General features: G+C 37.9%; 1 protein-coding gene across 9 annotated transcripts in view; it reads right to left on the bottom strand.

Moving 5' to 3' along the window:
* TBL1XR1 (TBL1X/Y related 1) overlaps window positions 1-23934 on the bottom strand; it is a 171505-nt gene that overhangs the window by 102497 nt on the left and 45074 nt on the right. The window lies entirely within an intron of this gene.

Here is a 23934-nt window from a genome sequence, read left to right as displayed (position 1 = left end):
ACCATACTATACATGCAAAAATAAACTTCTAGAATAACTTCAAATTCCAAGTACCCAAAGAATTCTCTGAGCAGAGAATGACTTGGCAGAGGCTAAATCTCCTTGAAGTCTAACTCTAGTCAGAGATGTATACCTAGACTGAAGTTAAGTCTGTAAGGAGGACACAGAGAAATACTAGACTTCTGGCAAAGAGATTCCAAAGCTTTTAATTTCCTAGTAAAAGCACTAGGGATGTCTTTGTTCCAATATTTGGTCTTTGACCCAGGTTTCTGACACAACACTCCAAAATGCCTTAGAATTTGCTGGAGAATTGGTTAAGAGTGACTTTTGTTATAAAGAGGTAACTCTTGGTGGGATCCTGTACACTTTGGGATGAGGATTGATCACCAAAAAGACCAAGCCATGATTTAAAGCTCAGGAACTGTGAGGCCCACCCACCATCCTTCAGGAAGGGGAAGATTGGAGACTGAGTTCATGACTGATCATCCCCTATGTGATGAATCCTCCATAAAACTCTCAAAAGTATGGAATTTAGAAAGCTTCTGGACTGCTGAACACATGGAGATACTGTGAGGGTAGAAGAGGCAGCTAGAGTATGGGAGTACTGTGCTTCTTCCCCCATAACTTGCCCCAAGCACCCCTTCCACCTGAATGTTCATTCATTCATCATACTATTTTACTATGAATTGGTAAATGTAGGTGGTTTCCGAGTTCTCGCCAATTATCAAATTATCAGGAGGGCGTCATGGGAACTCCAACTCATAGCCAGTCACTCAGAAGCCAACAGCCTGGGACTTGCAACTGGCATCTGAAGTACAGCCCCTATGGGACTGAGCCCCTACCCTATGGGATCTGAGGCTAACTCCATTGTAGAGTGTGTCAGAACTGAGTTGAATTGTAGGACATCCAGCTGGGGCTGTGGAGAACTGGTTGGTGGGAAAATTATTACCACACATGTGGTGTGTCAGAAGTATTATGTGTGTGAGTAAAGGAAAACACAGGATGTTTTTCCTGACAGTTCCCAGTATTTCTCCTGCCCGTTGAACCTCTTATTGCACTCGCATGTTTTATGCCAATCTAAACAATTTTATCTCCCCAGGCATTACTTAAAGAATACATATTTCACTAAAACATTACCAAGGACACTTCGTTTTTAAAGCTGAAGAGAAATAATAAATTGTGCCTAAAGCTAATAGATGAAGACATAATGTATAATGATAACCACCAAAAGAACCAAAACACAGGTATCCTAAGCACTACTCAGAGACATCCTGAGAGTAGGACTAGTAAAGAAGCCCAATTTTTTTCTCATTTTATTATATGAATTCATTACTTCTGTGGTATTAAAAAAAAAAAAGTATTGAAATTTCTGATTTTCTAGGTCACCCAGGGCCAGGAAAAAAACTTCCTTTACGGGGATAACAAATTTTACCTTTTGCATATCGCCATCGATGTGCATTGTCTTCGGCTCAGGTCATAATCCCAGAGTCCTGAGATCGAGCCCCGCATCAGGCTCCCTGCTCAGTGGAAAGCCTGCTTCTCCCTCTCCCTGCCACTCTGCCTACTTTGCGCACTCTCTCTCTCTCTCTCTGTGTCAAATAAATAAAATCTTGTTTTTAAAAATTGCTGGCTTTAGTCTTTTTTTAAATTTTTAGTATTTTATTTATTTTTAGGAATTTATTTGAGAGAGAGAGAGTGCATGCACAAGCAGGGAGAGGGACAAAGGGAGAAGCAGGCTCCCCATTGAGCAAGGACCCTGATGTAGGACTCAATCCCAGGACCCTGGGATCATGACCTGAGCCAAAGGCAGACGCTTAACCAACTGAGCCACCCAGGTGCCCCTGGAGCTGTCATCCAAAGGCATGACTAAGACTCCGAGACAAAATTAAAATATAGCTTCTCATACTCACCCTCTCACTGACTGAAACAAAGCCCATCAACAAAAGGAGAAAAGGTTTAAGAATAGAAACTTCAGAAAAACTTTAAAGGACTTCATCTATAAATTCTCTTACTTAATAGGCCTACTTACATTTTATGCTTTGAAATACCATTACCTCTTCATTCAATATGATTACTATTTATTGAGTGCCTACCATATGCCAGGTATCATTACAAATGCTAAGGACAGAACAGTAAAGAAATCCCCTGAGGTTTATTAATCTAGGGGGGTAGGAGAGAAAAACAAAATGAGCACATTAAAATAAATGGGAACTGTCTTATCCCAATTTCTTAACTGTTATAAAACCAAGAGATACTTATGTTTACCACTAAGAACAGGACTTCAAAAGCATTAGTTCAGAAAAACCTGGATTGCCAGGTTTTGGAGGGGGGAAAAAAAAAAAAAGCAGTCTGTGGATCAAGAATATAACTACTCAGGGTGCCTGGGTGGCTCAGTGGGTTAAAGCCTCTGCCTCTGGCTCAGGTCATGATCCCAGGGTCCTGGGATAGAGACCTGCATCGGGCTCTCTGCTCAGCAGGAAGTGAGCTTCCTCCTCTCTCTGCCTACCTGTCATCTCTCTCTGTCAAATAAATAAATAAAATCTTTAAAAAAAATTTTTTTTTTAAAAAAAGAATATAACTACTCTACCCAATTTGTTTATTCCCAGAACCTGTTTCAAATATGGTCTCACCCCGCTTATTTCTCCAAGGAATAGCTGGATTCATATGTAATCAGGACTTCTGTGGATTTTATTTATACATAGGTAAATAAATATGGATCACTGACAGTAGAAAAGTTATTAATCATGAGGCAGAGAGATGTACAGAGAACAGTTATTCATTTACTGTCTTGCTTTACTGCCACATGATAGGACTGTTGCAATTTACTCTGAATAAAAAATGGTCATTTACCGCATGGTGATACACAACTGGCCACCAATTTTGCCAATTGTTTTATTTATACTTCAACTTTCTTCCAAGATCAACTGCCATATTTGAGCGACTGTGTCTATAGAAGCTCCAGAATCAACTAACAGGCAGAAACATTCCAAAGGTTCTTTCGGCCTATATACCCAATAACTGGCCTAACTGGCCTATACGTCAACCTCACCCATTTTTCTTCAAGGTAATTTGATTACAGTCCTGTAACGGCCCTTTTTTTCCACTAAGTTTTGGTATTTCTTACATTAAATTTCTGGGAGAAGTCATTTTGAGGTAACTTCATCTCCAACAGAAAGCCCTTAAGCTCTCTACGAAACTAAGCAAAAACCATCACCCTCCCCCACCCCCAAAATTTTTGCACCAAGTGAATCTAGTTATATTCCAATATGTGTCTCACTAAAACTTTATTACTGAAATAACTAAGAGGGTCATTTTTCTATTCCAACTCTAAATGCCACACATAATTATAAAGACCTTACTTAACAGAGCTCAGAGTGGAAAACCTTAATTTCTCATTACTCTCCAACATGCATCATTCCTTAACCTCTGATACCATAGACTTAGTTCTTCTTTAATTTAGTATGCTTATCTAATGATTTTCCCTTTCCTTCTCCTCCTACCCATTTTTCAAGACCCATCTCAGCTCCCTGCTGAAAGCCTTCCCTTACTACTCCCAACCTATCAGGGATGTCTCTCCTCTCTGAAAATCGCTGGTAATATGCCAAATACAGTCCAGACAGAAGAAACAAGGTGCCCCATGTCATACAACTAGCCAACAGAAAAGGCTGGACTTTTTTTTATAATCCAGACCTCCCAACTCCAACTCCAAAATTGTTGTTTTTACCAATCCCCCGCTCTTAACATTATTTCCTACACTAATCTGACTATATCCCCTCATACTCCAGAACTTCCACCGGATTCTTCATACCTACATGGTTTAACCAAAGTGAACAACCCATCTTTCAAATCACAGGTAAAGTGCAATCCTCTCCACTAAAAATTTTTTGACAGTTCTAACTCATACTGATTTTCCTCTTTTCTAAATTTACTATACTAAATAACACACAGTATAGCATCCTTTTACTTGGCATACATTATCTCATTTACTTCTCCAACTTGAAATGTATTAGCCATATTTTACAAATGACAAGATGCTAAGTAATTTGCTCACCTTTATACAATCAGAATTCAGCTAAAATTTAAAACTACATCCCCACCTTCAAAGTCCAAGTCCAAAGCCTTTAAATACAGCATACTCTAATTCTTTTTTTTTTTTAACATACACAATGGAAACTATGTGGGAGATAACAGACAAGCAATTATTTTCCTATAACTAGAATTCAGACCTCACTCTTGATACTTGGCCCAAAATTATTTGAATTCTAACCTATAGCTTTTCCTTGTTATGTGACTCCATACCTTTCATTCCTTTAAAACCAGTTAACATAACCGAATTCTGCTCTGAGGAAACAAACTCAAACTGAAAAACATTCTTTAAAACTGTCAGTGTAAAACTGTCAGTGCACCTGGGTGGCTCAGTGGGTTAAAGCCTCTGCCTTCGGCTCAGGTCCTGATGCCAAGGTCCTGGGATCAAGCCCCACAGTCTGGCTCAGCTCTCTGCTCAGCAGGGAGCTCGCTTCCCCGCCCCCCCCACTTGCCTGCCTCTCTGCCTACTTGTGATCTGTCTGTCAAATAAACAAATAAAATCTTTAAAAAAAAAAAAAAAGCTGTCAATGTAAAAGTAATAAAACACAAAGAGAGGCTAAGGAACTATGGCAAATTAAAGACTATTTAATGTGTGATCTTGGCTAGGATCCTGGATTAGGGCAAAACAACTACTAGCAACATCAACAGGACAACTAACAAAATCTGAATATAGAATATATTAAATAATATGTTGTATTACTACTGTTATCAGTGGTTAAATGTCCCCTGAATTTGATCACTGCACTATTACATACAAGAATATCCTTGTTAAGAGATACACACAAGTATTTAGAGATAAATGATCATAATGTGTAAAACTTATTCTTAAATGGCTCAACTAAAGTAATTACAAGATAAAAACAATGAGATGATTAATAACACAAAGCAAAATGCAAAAATATCAAAAATTGGTAAATCTATGTTAAAGGTATATGAGAGTTCAAATTTACAGAAAAGGTAAAAAATTATATATTGCTGAGAGGAATGGGTAGGCATATAGATCTGGGACTGGCAAACATTTTCTGTAAAGGGCCAAAAAGTAAATATTTTAGGCTATGGGGGCCATACAGTCTGTCTCTTCTACTCAATGTTGTCGTTGGAGAACAAAGACATTCTAGAAACAGTAATTCAATGAATGGGCTTGGTATGCTCCAAAACACTCTATTTACCAAAACCATTATCTTAGTTTGTGACTCTTGAGACAGATGAAAAAGACTGACGATTGATCATGATCTGATAAAATAAACCCTTTGCTGAGAAATCTTCCTATATGTCAGTCTTTCGTCTCTTCCAGGAAAAAAGTCCCAAATTGATTTTACACATCTTTCTTCTTTCAATCGTTATTCTTTACTTCCAAACAATGTGCCCGTTTTTCCAACCAGACTAAATTCCTGTAGATTGCAGGCTACTGTGCTCTGTCTCTTTAAACCATTAACTCCCTGAGGGAAAGAGTTTTATCCGGTGATTAACATAAATTTGGTGACCTAAGAGGATTGATTAGGCACCATCTTTCTTCACTAGCTCTGAATTCAAGTCTCTCTTTGACACTTGGCATAGAGGAAATGAACAAAATCCCTAAACTCCTACCTTACAAGACATAAGGAGGGCAAGCCCATTTTTCAAAAAACTGCCATCACATCAGAATCACCTTTAAATTTTACAGGATTTTTTGTAAGTAAACAAGCAAATCTATGGAAGTTGCAAGTAATGAAGAGTCATAGCTCACCAGAAACCGAGAATGAGACCGTGATTAAAGGAATTACAAAAACCACCTCAGCCCCAATCCCCCAGATGAAGAAATGAGGGTAATCCCAACATTCCAATAAACCTATGTAAAGTCAAAATTGTGAAGTATGCTGGAAACTAAAGCATTATTAATATGCTAAGTTTTATTCTATTAATAGAAGATATACTTAAATTACAATACATCTGTGTCAACAAATTCACCAAAATTCTGTTTCTGGGTACAACTGTCAAATTTATATATTCCATAATACCAGGCCTAAGTGAAATATGACCTATTAGGTGCTACAGGGTACAATTGAAGTATTTCCTCCTCCTCCTCTAAAATAAGACATATAAAGACCCAGAACTGATATACAAGACCAATGTGATGAACACTGTAAGACTGTGTCAAAGCATCTACAAATGCATGAAAAGAATGTTACTCCAGACTGGATTAACAGAAGAGGCGAGATGACAGAACAGAGAGAACAGCATCAGAAAGTTCAGCACATCCCCTGAAAATCACCAAGTATTGACCCAAAGTCCTTAATATTGTGATGACATCTCCCTCTAACACAAATGTCAAATTTGGCTCTATACATACTAAATGAACTCTTGTGCACTTGAAGAAAACAAGATCTCTGACCTAAGAGGTTAGAACCCCAAATACTGCAAGTTTATCCACAGGGAAGGTGGAAAGAGACCTTATAAACATTAGCAGTCTTTAGGTGTTACATTCAAAAACAGGCAAAGGCAAAGGAAATCTGGATAGTAAGCTTTAATTTTTTCTTTTTTTAATGCATAGCAACTTCAGGGGAAAATTCATATACACTAAAAACAGTATTTTCACATTCTTAAGCACAAAAGAATACACACATTAACATACATTTCAAATTAAAGTCTTAAAAAGCCGCGATTATAGAAGACAACTTCATTTTAATAGATTTGTACCAATTGCTTATTAAGGCATACCTGTACCAACAACACAATATGAAAAAAGCTTTTGTTTGAAGCCAAGCATTCCCAACCAAGATTCCAGGGTACGCCCAAAGTAAGATTTTGGAATAATCTTTAAAATAATAGGGTGCTTGCCTGGCTCAGTCAGTAGAGCATGTGACTCGTGATCTTAGGGTTGTGAGTTCAAGCTCCATGTTGCTCATGGAGCCTACTTAAAAAGGAAAAAAAAAAAAGAAAAAAGAAAAAAGAAAAGGAAGGTAAAACCTCCGAAGTTGGGCAAACAAGATAAATGTTTAAAACATGGAACACATGAAGTTCAACTCTAAAAGCTCATTCCAAAATCTCACTTCAAAGAAAGTGATTTTCTTTCATCTGATTTTTTTTCACATTCCCAATTCTATTTCGAGCATATAATGTGAATCTTATCACTAAAAGGTCCTTAAATTATTTTGCCTAAAGGCCAGGTATTTAAATTATTTTGCCTCAATCGGCTTATATAATAATCAGGTTTCTTCCAAACCTTAAGACATATGCTTTAAATACACTTGTCATAAAATTATAAATACACACTAGCGCACTTTCTCCTTTTAACAATATGTACTCTTCTAAGAGATCATTTACAAAGAACATTAACTCCTTGAATCAGGAAGGGTAACTTACAGATCTTTCTGGGAAAAAAAAAGAAAGAAAGAAATTCAATTTATACTGTCACAATTTACAATATCCTGCATCTATGAAAGCTTTCTTCATTCCACAATCTACAAATCACAACCAGGCCTAAAGTTAGTGTTAGACTAATACTCTTGCTACAGTGCCTCATCCCCACTGTTTATTATGTTTCCCAACAAGGCTGGAGATGTGTGCCCACACACAGATACAGAAAAATACACCCTGCTCATGCATTAAGACTGATTTTCACGATAATCCATGATAATGTTAGCTAACCAAAAACTGGAGTATTGTTTAATCTTTTAATTCTAGACAATAATCTATTTTCACTTACCCTCATTCTCCTACTTGACAAAAGTCTGGAAGAGGATGAACCCTTCACAACTGTGAAAGCAAACTACAACAGGAAAATAGAAAACCTTCAACAAACTTCATTCTACACAGAAATCCATTCTGTAATTTTAATGACAAAATGACCCATAATTCAACCTTCTGCTTGAGCTCCTCTGATTTTGAGTGCTTCTAAGGGTGCTATTTTGCTAAATTATTAGACAGCTCTAATTGTTTCAAAGTTCACCTCTAGGATTCAAATGTGTTTACCTGAATGCATACTCAGAGCTTCTGGAGCTATATACCAAACCAGTCTGACTCTACTTCAAATGAAAATCTTTAGCTACTGGAAGAAGTTTCTCCTAGTCTCTCACCTCCAAGTGTTCTAGTTCCCATTTAAAAAAAAAATTTGTGACGTAACAATTGCAAAAACCTGCTCCAGTTTGTGTCCTTCTAACAATACGGCTCCTAAAACAGAACACAGTGCTTTATTCACAGCATCTTTTCAATAGTTAGTAAATTTATTCCTTTTTGGACAATGGAGTGGGATTAGTCAGTAATACTCAATCTCTTCAAGTGCAAAAAAAATCTAGAAAGTATAGATAAAAATTCACAAAAATCTGTCACTATAAGAAATGGGTATTGTAACAACTGGATATCCACATGCAAAAGAATGAAAGTAGAACCCTACTTCATACCATACAAAAAAATTACCTCAAAATGGATCAAAGACCTAACTAAGTGACTCTGGATTAGGCAATGGTTGACAGAGCACCTAAAGCACAAGCAACAAAATTTAAGACCTTTTCACTCCAAAGGATAGAGAAAGTGAAAGCCCACAGAAGAAAATTTTTGTAAAACTTAATAATGGACCTGTGTTTAGAATATATGAAGAAATAGTACAGCTCAGTAATTAGAAGGCAAATAACCTAACTTTAAAATGGACCAAGATTCTGAATGGATATTCCACCAAAAACAATATACAAACGCCCAATAAGCACATGGTAACACCTTCAACATCACTCACCATCAGGAAACACAAATTAAAATCACAATAAGATGCCACCTTCACGGGGTGCCTGGGTGGCTCAGTGGGTTAAAGCCTCTGCCTTCAGCTCAGGTCATGATCCCAGGGTCCTGGGATGGAGCCCCACACTGGGCTCTCTGCTCAGCGGGGAGCCTCCTTCCTCCTCTCCCTCTGCCTACCTCTCTGACTACTTGTGACCTGTCTGTCAAATAAATAAATTAAAAATCTTTAATTAAAAAAAAAAGATACCACCTTCACATACACTAAAAAGGCTACTAAAACAGGAGGACCATAATAATGGTGGTTGAGGGGGTCTGACTCTTGATTCCTCATGATCTCAGGGTTGGGGGATCAAGCCCCATGTTGGGTTCTGCACTCAGGAAGGAGTCTGCTTGTTGCTCTCCCTCTGCTCCTTCTCATGCTCTAGCTCTCTAAAATAAATACATAAAATTTTAAAATAATAATAATGGTGATTGAGGATGTGGACAAACTGAAACCCTCAAATACTGCTGGTCAAAATGTAAAATGCAGCCACTTTGGGAAAGTCTGGCAGTTCTCAATTACTAGATTTTAATTAGAAATCACGAATTTTTACAATTTCAGAACAGATTAGTATAAAACTGACAGGTGTCATTAAAAATTTCCATAAAAATAAAAAAATAAAAAAAATTGTATCAGGACATGTCTCCTTCCTATATAGCCAATGACCACAATACCTTAGTTTTTATTAAATTCTGGGTGACAATAAAACAGCAAGTGTCCTTTATGTGCCAAGGAGATTTACTGGCAATTTGCTTCATAATCATCACTGACCATTAAAATAGCCCCCTAAATAATTTCCAGATTTTTTCAAGTAGAAAAATTACCCTTCAAACTGACAAAAATGTTATAATCAAAGTAAAGTAAGTTGGAGAGTACGAACTTTAAATCAAAATCACAAAAAGAGGAATTAACCATTAGTCGCTTCCAGAGAAAGATCACATACAAAAAAAGTAAGCTCTACCGAATAAAGTGGATAGATTTTTTTCAAAAGGTAATAATGGACTTTATAAACAAAACAAGGTAAGGCTTGCTAACACAGATTGCTGAGTTCTTTTGGATCCAACTGCCAGGCCTGGGGTGGAGCCAAGGATCTGCATTTCTAACATGGTACAAAGAGCCGTTGATGCTGCCAGACCACACTCTGAGACCTACTCCACTGTACAATTCTGAGCCATACAGCAACATTCCTTTGAGAACAAAGTTGGTAACATTAATACTCCAAAAGTCAACTGTCCAACATCATTAAACAAAATGGGTTATGTAATAAAATGAAGACATATCAGAGATGCTTCTTTACCTTTAGGACTTCCCTAGCATTGTCTGCTCCAATTGGTACATGCTACTGTTAACATGCCTGTAAGCTATCTTTCAAGCTCTTGATCTCTACTGCACCCATGTGAATCCTGCTTGCATTCTCCTGGCTGGAAACTACAGCTTACTCCTTTGAACTTAAGTCCTCACTTGTACCTCCCAAAAGATGACTGTCAGCTATATTATTTGTTCGGCCATCTGTATCCAGACTTATCTCACCTATTAAAAAGTTTCCTGGTAACCAACAATCATTTTTATATCCCTCAGAGCACTGAGCACAGGCTCTCCAAAAATTCTGAATAAAAATGATGTGTTCAGTAAATAATTAGAACCAATTTTCATTTCATCCCCCCAAAAATGAAGAGGCAATAACCAAGCTTTTCCAGAGAAATGAAGTCAAAATCAAATCCTTTGTAAATAACTATTCATGATGTTAAGTTATAATATATAACAATTTAGGTTCAGGTTTTTTAGGCATAAGAACACTGGATTGGGAGGTTCAAAACCTAGAGTCAATGGTAACTTACAATATAAGCCCTGAGTTCATCGATTAACTTAATTACTCTGCTCATAAAAAGCATTAATAATCCAAAATTAGGCTTTGTGTTTTAAACATCAATCTGCCATAGATTACAATCAGTATGGGACCTGCTGCCCAAGTATAATTATTTCTGTAATGTATTATTTACATTAAAATATGTGTTTCATGGCCTGTAATAAGCATGCTGCCACCTGACATATATAAAGATGTTCAATTTGCATACACAGTTCCTACGAAATTCCTTGAAAATAACGTGGTATCATCATTACCACAGAATGCAAGCAAAGAATTCATTCAGCAACACTGTAAAAATGCCTTAAATTTTTCAGCATCATGAACTTTAATACTTCTATGGTATTTCTAAACAATTTCCATTGTATCAGCTTTCATCTGTATGCACATCCTTTACACCATGTCTAGTACATAATAAATAGGTTCTAAAGAAATACACAAAACCATTCTTGTCCTTCATGATTTTGCACAGTCCACTTTGTGACGCTCATGAAACTATTAAGATGCACATTTGGCAATTTAGGGAAAAAATGAGATCCAGAGCAGCAACAAGAACTCAAGTCCTAAGTACATGAAACACACCATTTCTGCAGTTCTACTTAATCAATGATGGGCTCCAAGGTCAGAACGGACAATAAAGAGATCATTTTCTGAAACATACCAAGTCCCTCTAAGGAGCTGGGGGGTTGGTTGTCTGTTTAAACATATACTGTCAAATCCTCATTTTGTATGGTAATGTGGTCATAGAAATGACTATGTGAGATTAAACCAAGTAAAATGGACTTAATCAGTGGGACCCATTCTGTGACCTTTAAAATTACCAAGACATTAAAAACTGTTACGTAAGAAATATAGTTAAAATATACTTTATATCATATAAAATTATATATTTATATATTTATATTATATAAAATTATATTTTTAAAATATTTAGTATAATTTTAAAATTAAAACCACTATGATTTAAAGTGCTTTATCACTTTGTAAATAACTTATCAAGTAGTTTGACATTTGTCTTCTCTCATGGTGTAACTTCTAATACAGGGCACCTTCTATATTTTATACATACTAGGGAATTGTCATTCTCCCTTCTGAGTTGGGACCAGCTTCTAACATTTTAGTCCTTGCCTTTCAAAGGTCATGAGTATCTCTGAAAGAGTCCCATTAGAATGAGTTTTTTGCCAGCATCACTTCCTCTGGGACATTATCCTCCTCATTACAAACCAGTTTCATCATTTGCCCATTAAGTTTGTTAAGTTCCTCTGACCACATATCTAGAGTCTCTTGACCAGTGGTAATATTTTCTTCTTCTACCCCATTTATATTTGACTCAAATTTCACTGTCAGTGTTATCATTTTCCATTTCTTCCTTACACTTGCATCTTCATTGACATTAAAGTGTGATTTAACAAAAGTTACTGGATGATCAGAAAACAGTAGGCTTACTGAGGAAAACAATATAATGGGAGAAAAAATTTTAGTGGCCATAAAAAAAAAAAAATACAGTGGCTCAGCGGGTTAAGCATCTGCCTTCGGGTCAGGTCATGATCCCAGGGTCCTGGGATGGAGCCCCACATCAGGTTCCCTGCTCAGTGGGGAGTCTGCTTCTACCTCTGCCTGCCACTCCCTCTGCTTGTGTGTTCTCTCTCCCAAATAAGTAAGTAAAATTTTTAAAAATGAATTAAATAAATAAAAATCTTCATGTAGGAACCATCCTATGCCAAGTCATGCCTCCGAAAATAGGTAAAACTACCATCCAATGTAAAGGGTTAAATTCCTTTATATTAAGAGATCCATAAGAAAATGATCATTCACCCTGTATGAATACAGAAAATAGATTACAGAAAATAAAATTTTCAAAACTTGAAACATGAAACATGATTCTCTCATAAAAGAAGTGCAAATTAAGATTTAACTGAGAACTTCCGATACAACTTGGATACAACGCTAAGGGGCTCCTAGGTGGCTCAGTCTTTGGTTCAGGTCATAATCCCAGGGTCCTGGGTCCAGCCCAGGGAGCAGGGATCGGCAGGGAGACTGTTTCTTCCCCTACTCATGCTCTGTCAAATAAATGAATAAAATCTTTAAAAAATAAAAAGATACAATGCTAAGCAAAGAAGCCAAAAATAAAGACATATACTTATATGATTTCCAGGAAGTATGAAAATAACTGATGATGTGAAGTCAGCATAACGGTTATCTTCTGAGAAGCTGGGAACAGAGTAATAACCAGGGTAGTAGTTACAGGTGTGTTTAACTTGTAAAATTCATCAAGCTGTATTTATACCTTTTTATGTATTATGTCCACTATCTTAAAAATACAAGATAGCATTTTTCATCTACCAGTTTGGTAAAGATAAAAAGTGCTTAAAAAACAAATAAATAAAAGTGCTACAACATCTTGTGGTGTTATACTTAAAATACTGCTGCTAGGAGTGTCCATTACTACTACCTCCATGGAGACAATCTGGCAGCCAAATGTTAAAATGCACATATCCTTTGATCCTAAAATCTCACTGTGGGGAATTTATTATTCAAAACATGCTTGCATACATACAAAATAACTTATGTATAATTACTCTTGCAGCATTCACAAAATTAGGGTTATAATGATATATTATCCAGTCTCTTCAGGCACTGACAAGGGCATGATAACCATGATATACTGTTGGGCTAAAAGGAGAAGGGCGGGGGAGGCAGAAAACTACGTAGAATATATAATATGGGGGGTTGCTGAAAGAAAACAGATTAGATTATAAATTTGTTTGTATATAATAACATCAACTCTGGAAGGATACACAAGACAATGTTAACACTGTATGCTCCAAGGAGAATAATCAAGTGGCCAGGAGGGCAGATAGGAGATTTTTCAATGTATATACTTTTGTAACATTTTAAACTTTGAGCTATGTAAGATGTTCAAGGGTTCAACAATAAGAAGTTAAAAAATAATTACCTGAATGGGAAGCAAAACTAGAGACGCATAAAGAGATGAGTGGAACCTAGATTTATAAAAATGCTTACCATCTCTCAGAGAAGGACATTCTAGAAATGTTTTAAAAGGCTAAAATATTTGGGATTCAGGGGCGCCTGGGTGGCTCAGTGGGTTAAGCCTCTGCCTTCAGCTCAGGTCATGATCTCAGGGTCCTGGGATCAAGCCCCGCATTGGGCTCTCTGCGCTCTCTCTGCCTGCCTCTCTGCCTACTTGTGATCTCTCTCTGTCAAATAAATAAATAAAATCTTTAAAAATAAATAAATAAATAAATAAATAAATAAATAAAATATTTGGGATTCAGATACACACTGCAAAATGAATTAAATTACTATAGCTTACTGTGAGGTCAGAAACACAGGAGCAACAGAAAACTATGTTTCAGAGGATATAAGAGCACAACTTATCTGGCACATCAGTGCCATCATTTCAAGATATCTATTTGACTGACAAGAATTCAATAAAAGAGATAAGAAAGTTTTAAATATTTAAGTATAAAAAGAAACAGAGAAGACAAAGGACCAGAAGTTATGGTTAACATGGAATCAGCAAGTGGTAAAGGGCAAAACTTTGATTTTTTTCTCATCTGTACTTCTACCGTATGTTGAAAAGTTACCTCCCTAGCATCCACTGTAAGGTACTTGCCATGTTCTCTTCCTACTGTGTGGTATAATGAGAAAACACTGGTTTTGGAGCTATAAAAACCTAGGTCCACATCCACCTGTTCCATGTTATTACTGAGAACAGTCTTGAGCATACAGAGCCCTGAGGCTTGGCTTTTGACCCTCACATTATATTTCTTTAAAACAGGGATATTACTGTCTATCTTGTGTCCTCATAAGGATTACAAATGATGTATGTAAAAAACAAACAAAAACAAAACTTAGCGGTGCCTGGGTGGCTCAGAGGGTTAAGCATCCAACTCTTGATTTCAGCTGATGTATCTTAGGGCAGTGAGCTCAAGCTCCGTATCAGGATCCATGCTGGGCATGGAACCTGCTTAAGATTCTCTCTCTGCCCCTACCCCTCTCCTGCCATGCATGAACATGTGCCTTTTATCCCTCTCTCAAAAAACAAAAACTTAGCACAGTGTTTGGTGAATCAAAAAAGGTAGCTTTAATTGCCTTACCTGCTTATAAAAATACTATAATTTTTTTTAATGGGAAACAGTTCAGAGAGAGAAAATTTTTTGTATGTCCAACTCTCAAAGACACATGACACGGACACCTGGGTGGCTCAGTCTCGGGTAAGCATCTGCCTCCTGCTCAGATCATGATCTCAGGGTCCTAGGATGGAGCCCTGCATCAGGCTCCCTGCTCAGTAGGGAGCTTGCTTTGCCTTTTCCTTCTCCCTCTGCCCTACACTGCTGCTCGTGTGTTCTCTCGCTCTCTCTCTCTCAAATAAAGAAATAAATAAAATCTTACTTTAAAAAAAAAAAAGACACATGGCATAATACAAAAAAAAAAAAAAAAAAAAAAAGGTAAACCATCTTAGCTGCCTAATCATAAAGATCCTTACAAGATACTCAAGAAATGAAGAAGGAATAGCAAGAAGGGGAACAGTCACTGTGTCCTGGCCTCAACACCACATAAAGTACCTGGCCCCTCCAAACCTAAAAGTTGAAAGAAAAAAAGAAAAAGAAAAGTAAGAAGACCTAAAACAGAAAAATATTTTTAGACATTCTGAATATCCATTGTTGAACCTTACACACATTAACAAAATCAGTGATATCTTCCAACACAGACAAGACCCCACTCTATTGGCATTTACATTTTAGTGGAAGAGAAAGAAACAAACACATAAACAAAAAGCACTCAGTAAACTCCAGCAGGCCTAGATCTGGCCCAGGAAACCACTGAAATAAAAGGAATACCTTCATGACACCGACACCTAATCAAAGCACAATACATGCTGATTAATAATGATGCCTTGAAACCATGGGTCCAGTGAGTTTGGGGCTGTTCGTACCTGTTTGTCTGCACTGTTCATTGTTAACAGTGAGACCGATGGCTTGCACCTGATTTTGCTGAGACACCACCCCCCCCTCCACAGCCCACCCAGAGGATTATGTCAAAAGCCTGTGTGACCAGCAAGACACAGGAAGTCCCAGGTGAGACTCCACTGTGAGCTCCTTGGTTTCATGGTGCTTCTTGCACATATCAGTGATCCTGGTCTGCAAGAGAAAACACGGACAGTATGACTCTCCAGAGGGGAGACAAGCTGGAGTCCACACTTAACCTCTCAGGTCCACACTAGGAGGCAACCTTTGGTTGTGATGTGTCACCTTACATCAAGGCACTGGCTGTACCACACATCCTTTTTCAGCAATAAATTAGTCAGATATGCACTGTGTTTTAGGGTCCTGTGAGTCTCCTTTAGCAACCAAACCCTACCTCCCTGCCGCTGTTACAAGTTTAAAAAAAAAAAAAAAAAAAAACACAAAACAAAACCAAAAAAAAAAGTAAGTAAATGCTATGGAAAAAATAAAGCAGAATAATCTGACAGTGAAAAAATATACAGGCAATGGGATTAGAAAAGAGAGCCAAGAAAGAAGGAAGGTACATTATAAGCCAAGGTACAAATGAGAAGGATCCAAGCAAAGGCCAACCAAAGATAAGAGAATTCCAAGCAAATATACAGGCTCTGAGGCCCAAACAAGTCTGACTGGATTAAAAGATAAAGTATGGCTAGAGAGGAGTAAGCAAGGGACAAATAGCCAAAAATAAATCCGAGAAGTAGCTGGGACAATCAGAAAGGGCCTTAAAAATATGGATCTCAACTAATCTGATAGCTTTCCACCTGGCCTTGCTGCCTCTGTCTCCTCACACAGCCATTTGCCCTAACTCCGCCTTTATAATGCCTCTAAACATTCTAGAAGATAAAGTCATGTAATTTCACAGTTTAAATGAATCAAAAATCCCTGGGATGGCATCATCTTTAGTATCTCCCTCTTCTCACAACACATGATTACAAAATATGTGCCCTAAGCCCTAGTCATATACTGTTCCAAAGTTCTGTTCACTTTTTTAACCCAGATGTGGGTCCCCTAATACACACTATGCAAGTTAATGATGAAGAACCAGACACACTGTCTTTCTGGAGTTTGACTAAAATGCAAACAGCCCTCCACAAACACAACATGCATTTACACCATACTGAGCATATGCTGGTTCTGGCTGCCAGTACCCAGCCTCCCTTCTGGAGCAGAACTCTAATTCTAGGAACCACATAGCTCCTATCACAGAGTTTTGGTTAGAATTTAAATCAGAGTGTCTTCTTCTCCTCTAGCCAAAGGACAGAAACATAACTCAAGCTAGACAAATCAGACTCCCTCCCAGATATCTGAATATAAAGAGAAACACCATAAAGGAAAATAATTTGAACTGATTATTAACAACTGCCAAGTCAGCCCACTGATTCCTATGTCCTAGATGTCTTATTCACTTTTGTTTCGCTTCCTCTTTTTAGTTTCAGTATCTAGAGTCTGCTTCTGTTGCTTACAACCAAAAAATAAGGAGTCAAGAAACCAAGAGTGTGACAGAGGTCAGCAGACACTCCAGCAGAGGTCATAAAGCAAAGAAGAGTAGAACGTGACCTAGTGAGAGAGGGAAATGAGTTATAATAACAGAACACACTGGACTTGGAGACCTGGTCTTACTGCTACTGCAGAAAACACAAGAGAATTCTGTCATATTTTATAAGATGTGCCAATTATCCATGAAGTCAGAAAATGAAATCAATTATGGTCAAAATATAATAGTACTTCTCTGAAACACCTATCTCTGCAGCTTTAAATAACTCCTATTTTTCCTTATCTCCTTTATGTATCCTTAAGGTAAAACCCATACAGCTAGAGGTAATTTGAGGGACTCTGTTCCCTGAAACTTCAAAAATAAAGGCATACCTGTACTTGCCCAACTCTAGTTTCCTCCATTAGATTACTATGCCTCTTACATACTCTATTAACATCCTTCTCAACAGTCAGGCAGTTATGTCTACGTGTCTCCATATTAATAAAATGTTCTCCCCTTCCTAAAGGCAAGAACATTTGAATCTCAGTGCGTACTCAACAGGACAGGTGATATATATAGTAAAACTAACAAAGATAATAAAAACCTTCTGATTTTTAAATATCTACTATTATCCCTAGCACTGCTAAGCACTTTGCATTTATTTTTAAACCTGATAATCAAGCTAACTAGATATTATTATTCCCATTTTACACTTCCAAAAACAGACTCCAAGAAGGAAATTATCCAAGACCACAAAGCTAGAACCACCTAGGTCTCCTGAATCCAAATCTCTCCTCTCCATTTTCCCACTATTCTAACAGATGAGGATCTAAATCAGGGGTTTTTTAACTGCAGGTCACAACCTATTAGTGGATTATGAGATAAAGTTAGTGGACCATACCCTTCTTGCTAATGAAATAGGCAATGCAAGTGCATCACATGAAGGGCAAACACTGTTCCATGAAACTCTTCTCCCAGTGTCATATACACGCATGTATAAGGCTGCAATGCAAATGCACACCTTACTGTGGACTACAGGTAAAAGAGTCTGAGAGCCACAGACATAAGCACTGTCTTGATTACAGTTGTATGCACTGACCTATCTTCTCAATTTTTTATTAAAAGCCTAATGTTTAAAAGCATTTAAGCAATAAAACCCTTCACCTAATACCCTCAAGACATTACAAAAGCAAAACACAACAAAAAGCAAGTAAGGTTTACAAGGTGGTAAGTGAAAAGGTATTTGGGACATAAGTACCATGCTTCTCCCCCTCCAGCAAAGTTTATGCTAAAAACTGTACTACACACCTATATAAGATGGCAAAAAACAAAAATGAGTTAGCTGTTCTTTCACTCTCTTCCCTCAGGCTTTTATTAAATCATTTTCAAAAATGTTTCTCAGCTTTGCTATGCTTCACTAGAGGTAACAATCCAATTTTATCATTTTCTGACCATTTTCATGAGTGACTGAATAAATATTATCCAATATATATTGTCTCCTAAAAAAAAGATGACTTCACTCACACATACAACCTTATGTAAAACAAACAAATCAACCACTCAGAAGGTGATGACTTTGTTTCTTTAAGATTTTATTTATTTATTTGACACAGAGAGATCAGAAGTAGGCAGAGAGGCAGGCAGGGATGGGGGTGGGGAAGCAGGTTCCCCGCTGAGCAGAGAGCCCATGAGGAGCTCCATCCCAGGACCCTGAGACCATGACCTGAGCTGAAGGCAGAGGCTTAATCTTCTGAGCCACCTAGGCACCCCTGCATGCTTTCTTCTACAAGAAGCCGCATGCGCAGGGAACAGCAGTGAGCATTATGGCATAGACTAAAATTTAAAATGTTTTTTGCTACTGGGGCAAAAAAGATGACTTAATAATTCTTCTAAGGCACCAAAGAAGAAAAATGTGTTTGAGAACTTATCTACTTTTTTAAAGTCAGTCACAAATTAGTCAATTATAGCTCAAGGTAACAGACTAAATAAATCTTTCTCTCCTCCTTCCCAAGGTCCCCCCTGAAAGGGCAGGAAAAAGATTTACATTAAAATGAAATGATAGGGGGCGCCTGGGTGGCTCAGTGGGTTAAGCCGCTGCCTTCGGCTCAGGTCATGATCTCGGGGTCCTGGGATCGAGTCCCGCATCGGGCTCTCTGCTCAGCAGGGAGCCTGCTTCCCTCTTTCTCTGCCTGCCTCTCCGTCTACTTGTGATTTCTCTCTGTCAAATAAATAAATAAAATCTTTAAAAAAAAAAAAAAAAAAAAAAAATGAAATGATAGTACTGTGGCAAAACAAGAAAAGGTATCACTGAACAATCATAAATTTTAAGGAAATCCGGGCAGATACAAAGTAAGAAAGATGGATTACGGGGGGAGGGGGGGGATCATATAGGTAAGGACTACAAAATCTTTTCAAGGACACGTCAGAGAAATTTCAAGTTACAATCAAACTCATCACAGCTACAAGGAGCAAACAACTGTGGTGCTGCATTACTTTGCTGTGGATAAATGACCCCTCTTCCTCTGACTTGTTATCAGACACATGGTGGTGGCACCTTCTACCTTTAGAATAAAGCCAAAGAACTGATCTCTATGATCTAGGCATTTCCACCTAGGTTAGTCTTACTGTTTAGAGTAGCCAGGCATGAGAGAAAAGCAGAGCAGCAAGATGGCAGGCACGCCAGACCTCCAACGCAAAAAGGGAAATAAAGGGAGTCAGGGAAGCAGGTGAAGAAAGAGGGAGAAAGAGATCAATTTCTTAATACCAGCCAAGTGAAATCTATCAAAGCACTCCCCACCTGCAGAGCTAAGGACACCATTATTATTCAAGCGACGCCTCACACCCCCACTCCTGGAAGGAGGCCTGGTCTGCTGGTCCACACCTAGTCCCAACTTGACTGAACCTACCACACCAACCTACCATTCAAGATAGAGGCCTGGAGAACTAAAGACTACAGCACACACACCCAACTCCCAGCACTAACCAAGATCTACTAAACATGTGGAGAAACCTCACAGCATGAAATGGAACAAAATAAACAGAACTGTTAACAGAGGAAACAGAAATCCAGGAGAAAATGGGCATGATTAAACATCACATTATTTATAATATAAGGCTGAAGCTATTTACCTGCCTTCCAAAGTAAAGCAAAGCAGAAACAAAACAAAGAAAAAAAAAGACAAGACAAATCCCTACAAAAACAAAAAGGTAAAAGCTGTAAGAAAAAATTAAATATAAATTAAGATCTAGGGCATCCAAGATCCACTTACACAAAGCACCCAAAAGTGGAGAGGTGGAGGGAAATTAAATTTCAAAGGGGGGTGTTGGGTTGGGGGAAACGTGGTAAACTTTCCAAGAGATAAAGATTCAGTCATCAAAGTGAAAAGATTCGGGTGCTTGGGTAGGTCAGTGGGTTAAGCCTCTGCCTTCCCCTCAGGTCATGGTCTCAAGGTCCCAAGATCCAGCCATGCATCAGGCTCTCTGCTCAGCGGGAAACCTGCTTTCCCCCCTCTCTTCTGTCTGCCTCTCTGCCTACTTGTTAGCTCTGTCAAATAAATAAATAAAATCTTCAAAAAAAAAAAAAAAAGGTGAAAAGATTCAACAAAACAAAAACAACAAATGAAAAACAACCCATGACTAGACAGACTCATGCTAGTGAAATTCCAGAATACCAAGAAAGCTGCCAAAGAGAAACAAACATTCATCTTCTCATCAGAAATACTGGGTGCTAGGAGACAGCAGAGCAGTGTCCTCCAAGTTCCAGGAAAAAAATTTTATTGAAACTAGGTTCCTATAACCCAGAGCTTCCCCACTATGTATGCTACAAATAAAGAGGTTACCAGAGACCTCTGCTGCAAGCAGCTTCACCCCACAAATAGTATCAATTTCTATACACATAACATAAAGGAAAAGCAAAGCACTGCTTTCACGAGTCAGATATGCCATTGAGTCAAAATACTTCTTAGACACTGAAAAATTTAAATTTTACTTATATGAGAAAACAAGAGGACACTCTTCTCACTGACAGTGGGAGATCCTCCTTGAACAGAAGTGTAGTAACAGTATTATATTCTTTTCTCATTAATATCACACAGTAAATAACCACAAAAATTACAAATTCTTTTTCAGTTTCTAAGAACATCCTATAGCAAAAAAGGAGATACAGAATTAAGTAGTTGCAAAGTCTAATCTGTACTCTGTAGTAATACTTAAAAGGTTGTAAAGAGGAAGTATAAGTAAGAATAAATGCACCAATTTCCTCAAAACTTTCGTATTAGATGTGCCTCGTGGTTAATATATCAAGAAATAATACTCTTTATTTATTTGACAGAGATCACAAGTAGGCAGAGAGGCAGGCAGAGAGAGAAGGGGGAGAAGCAGGCTCCCTGCTGAGCAGAGAACCTGATGGGAGGACTGGATCCCAGAACCCTGAGATCATGACCTGAGGGGAAAGCAGAGGCTTATCCCACTGAGCCACAAAGGCACCTAATACAATTTATTATTTAAAGTTACTACAGCAAACAAAGTCTGCCACCAGGAAATAAGGATGGGAAGGAATAGGAAAATTAAAGGTGGAAAAGATATTCTTAGTTTTCTTCACATTATTCTGTACCGTTTTGGAGGTTTTCTACCATATGTATGCATTACTTTTAAATTTAAAATCTGATTTCTAAGGGCACCTGGGTGGCTCGGTGGGTTAAGCCTCTGCTTTTGGCTCAGGTTGTGATCCCAGGATCCTGGGATGAGCTCCACATTGGGCTCTCTGCTCAGCAGGGAGCCTACTTCCTCCTCTCTCTCTCTGCCTGCCTCTCTGCCTACTTGTGATCTCTGTCTCTCTGTCAAATAAATAAATAAAATCTTTTTAAAAATAAATAAAATCTGGGGCACCTGGGTGGCTCAGTGGGTTAAGCCTCTGCCTTCAGCTCAGGTCATGGTCTCAGGGTCCTGGGATGGAGCCCCGCATCGGGCTCTCTGCTCAGCGGGGAGTCTGCTTTCCCCTCTCTCTCTCTGCCTGCCTCTCCGCCTACTTCTAATCTCTATCAAATAAGTAAATAAAATCTTCGAAAAAATAAATAAATAAATAAGATCTGATTTCTAAAAAGTATGGTAAAACAAATTAGAGTATTAGACAGTACTTAAGATATACATATATATATATGTATGTAAAAAAGCTACAATATATAGAACAGTATGCACAGGATCTCAACTACTTACTAAACTACTAAACTGTAAATGTAAATAAGTCGTATTAAATAGTTTTTACAGATTTTACGTGTACATCTGAACTGTGTACATATGAAAGAACCTATAAATAACAGTGGTCTCTGGTGAATGAGAGGAAGTCAAACTGAGAGCTGCTTTTTTTTTTTTTTTTTTTTTTTTTTTTTTGAGAGAGAGAGAGGTAGAGAGAGCGAGAGTGTAGGGGAGGGAGAGAGGGAATCTTAAGCAGGCTTCACACCTAGCATTAGCCAGGCACAGGCTCCATCTCACAACCCTGACACCATGAGCTGAGCTGAAATCAGGAGCCGGATGCTTAACCAACTGAGCCACCCAGACACCTCAAACTGACAATTCTAACCTGTTGCTTCACAATATACATCTGTTCTAGTTATTAGCACATTTATTTTTGCAATATATATGACATGTAAAAGATAAAACAGTGTTGGAAAAAAAGCAGGGTCCCCAAGAGGTATTTGCACACTTGTGTCCACAGCAGCACTGTTCACAACAGCCAAATGGTGGAAGCAACCCAGATGTCCATTAAGGGATGAATGGATAAACAAACTGTGGTCTATATCTATAATGGAGTATTATTTAGCCTTAGAAAGGAAACAGACACATGCTACAACACAGATAAACTGGGAGGATATAATGCTAAGTGAATGAAGCTAGTCAAGACTAAGACTATAAGGCCACTTATATGAGGTATCTAGTGTACTCAAAGTCACAGAAAGTAGAATAGTAGTTGCCAGGAACGGAGGGAGAGGGAAACAGGGAGTTGTTTAATGAATACAAAGATAAAGAGTTTTGGAGACGGGATGTACAACCATATGAATATAGTTAACACAACTAAACTATTAAGTTAATATGTATTTTAACACAATTTAAAATTAGTTTTAAAAGTGAAAAATTTAAAATATAAATAAAGGATGAATTAAAATGAAAAATTGTGGCATCTAGGTGCACCTGGGTGGGCTCAGTGGGTTAAGCCTCTGCCTTCTGCTCAGGTCATGATTCCATGGTCCTGGGATGGAACCCCACATCAGGGTCTCTGCTCAGCAAGGAGCCTGCTTCTTCCCCCATCCCCGCCCCACCTGCCTCTCTGCCTACTTGTGATCTCTGTAAAATAAATAAATAAAATCTTTAAAAAAAAAAAAAAAAAACCTGTGGCATCTGGGGAGATAGTGTCAATCCTCATTACTCATTGATCTCACATATTTGCGAAATCTGCCTACTTGCTACAATTTATATGTGACCACAAAATTAGTATTTGTAGTGCCTTTGCAATCTTCAGACTTGTACAGAACAGCAAAAAACTGGAGTTGCTTATTGTGCACATACCCAGCAAATAACATGGCATTCTGCTTTCTTGTTTCAGCTCTCATTCTATAACAAATGTCCTTTGTGTGGTACGTGTAGAGCCAAATTTCTGTATTTTGTGTGTTTTTTGCTGGTGATTTTACTATTTACCATTTTTCAGCACCAAACATAGTGCTAAAGTTCTGTAGTG

This window comes from Mustela lutreola, chromosome 2 (genome assembly GCF_030435805.1).
Source record: "Mustela lutreola isolate mMusLut2 chromosome 2, mMusLut2.pri, whole genome shotgun sequence".
Lineage (NCBI taxonomy): Eukaryota > Metazoa > Chordata > Mammalia > Carnivora > Mustelidae > Mustela > Mustela lutreola.
The sequence above is the reverse complement of the archived record's forward strand: the minus strand, read 5'-3'. Positions and strand labels throughout refer to the sequence as shown.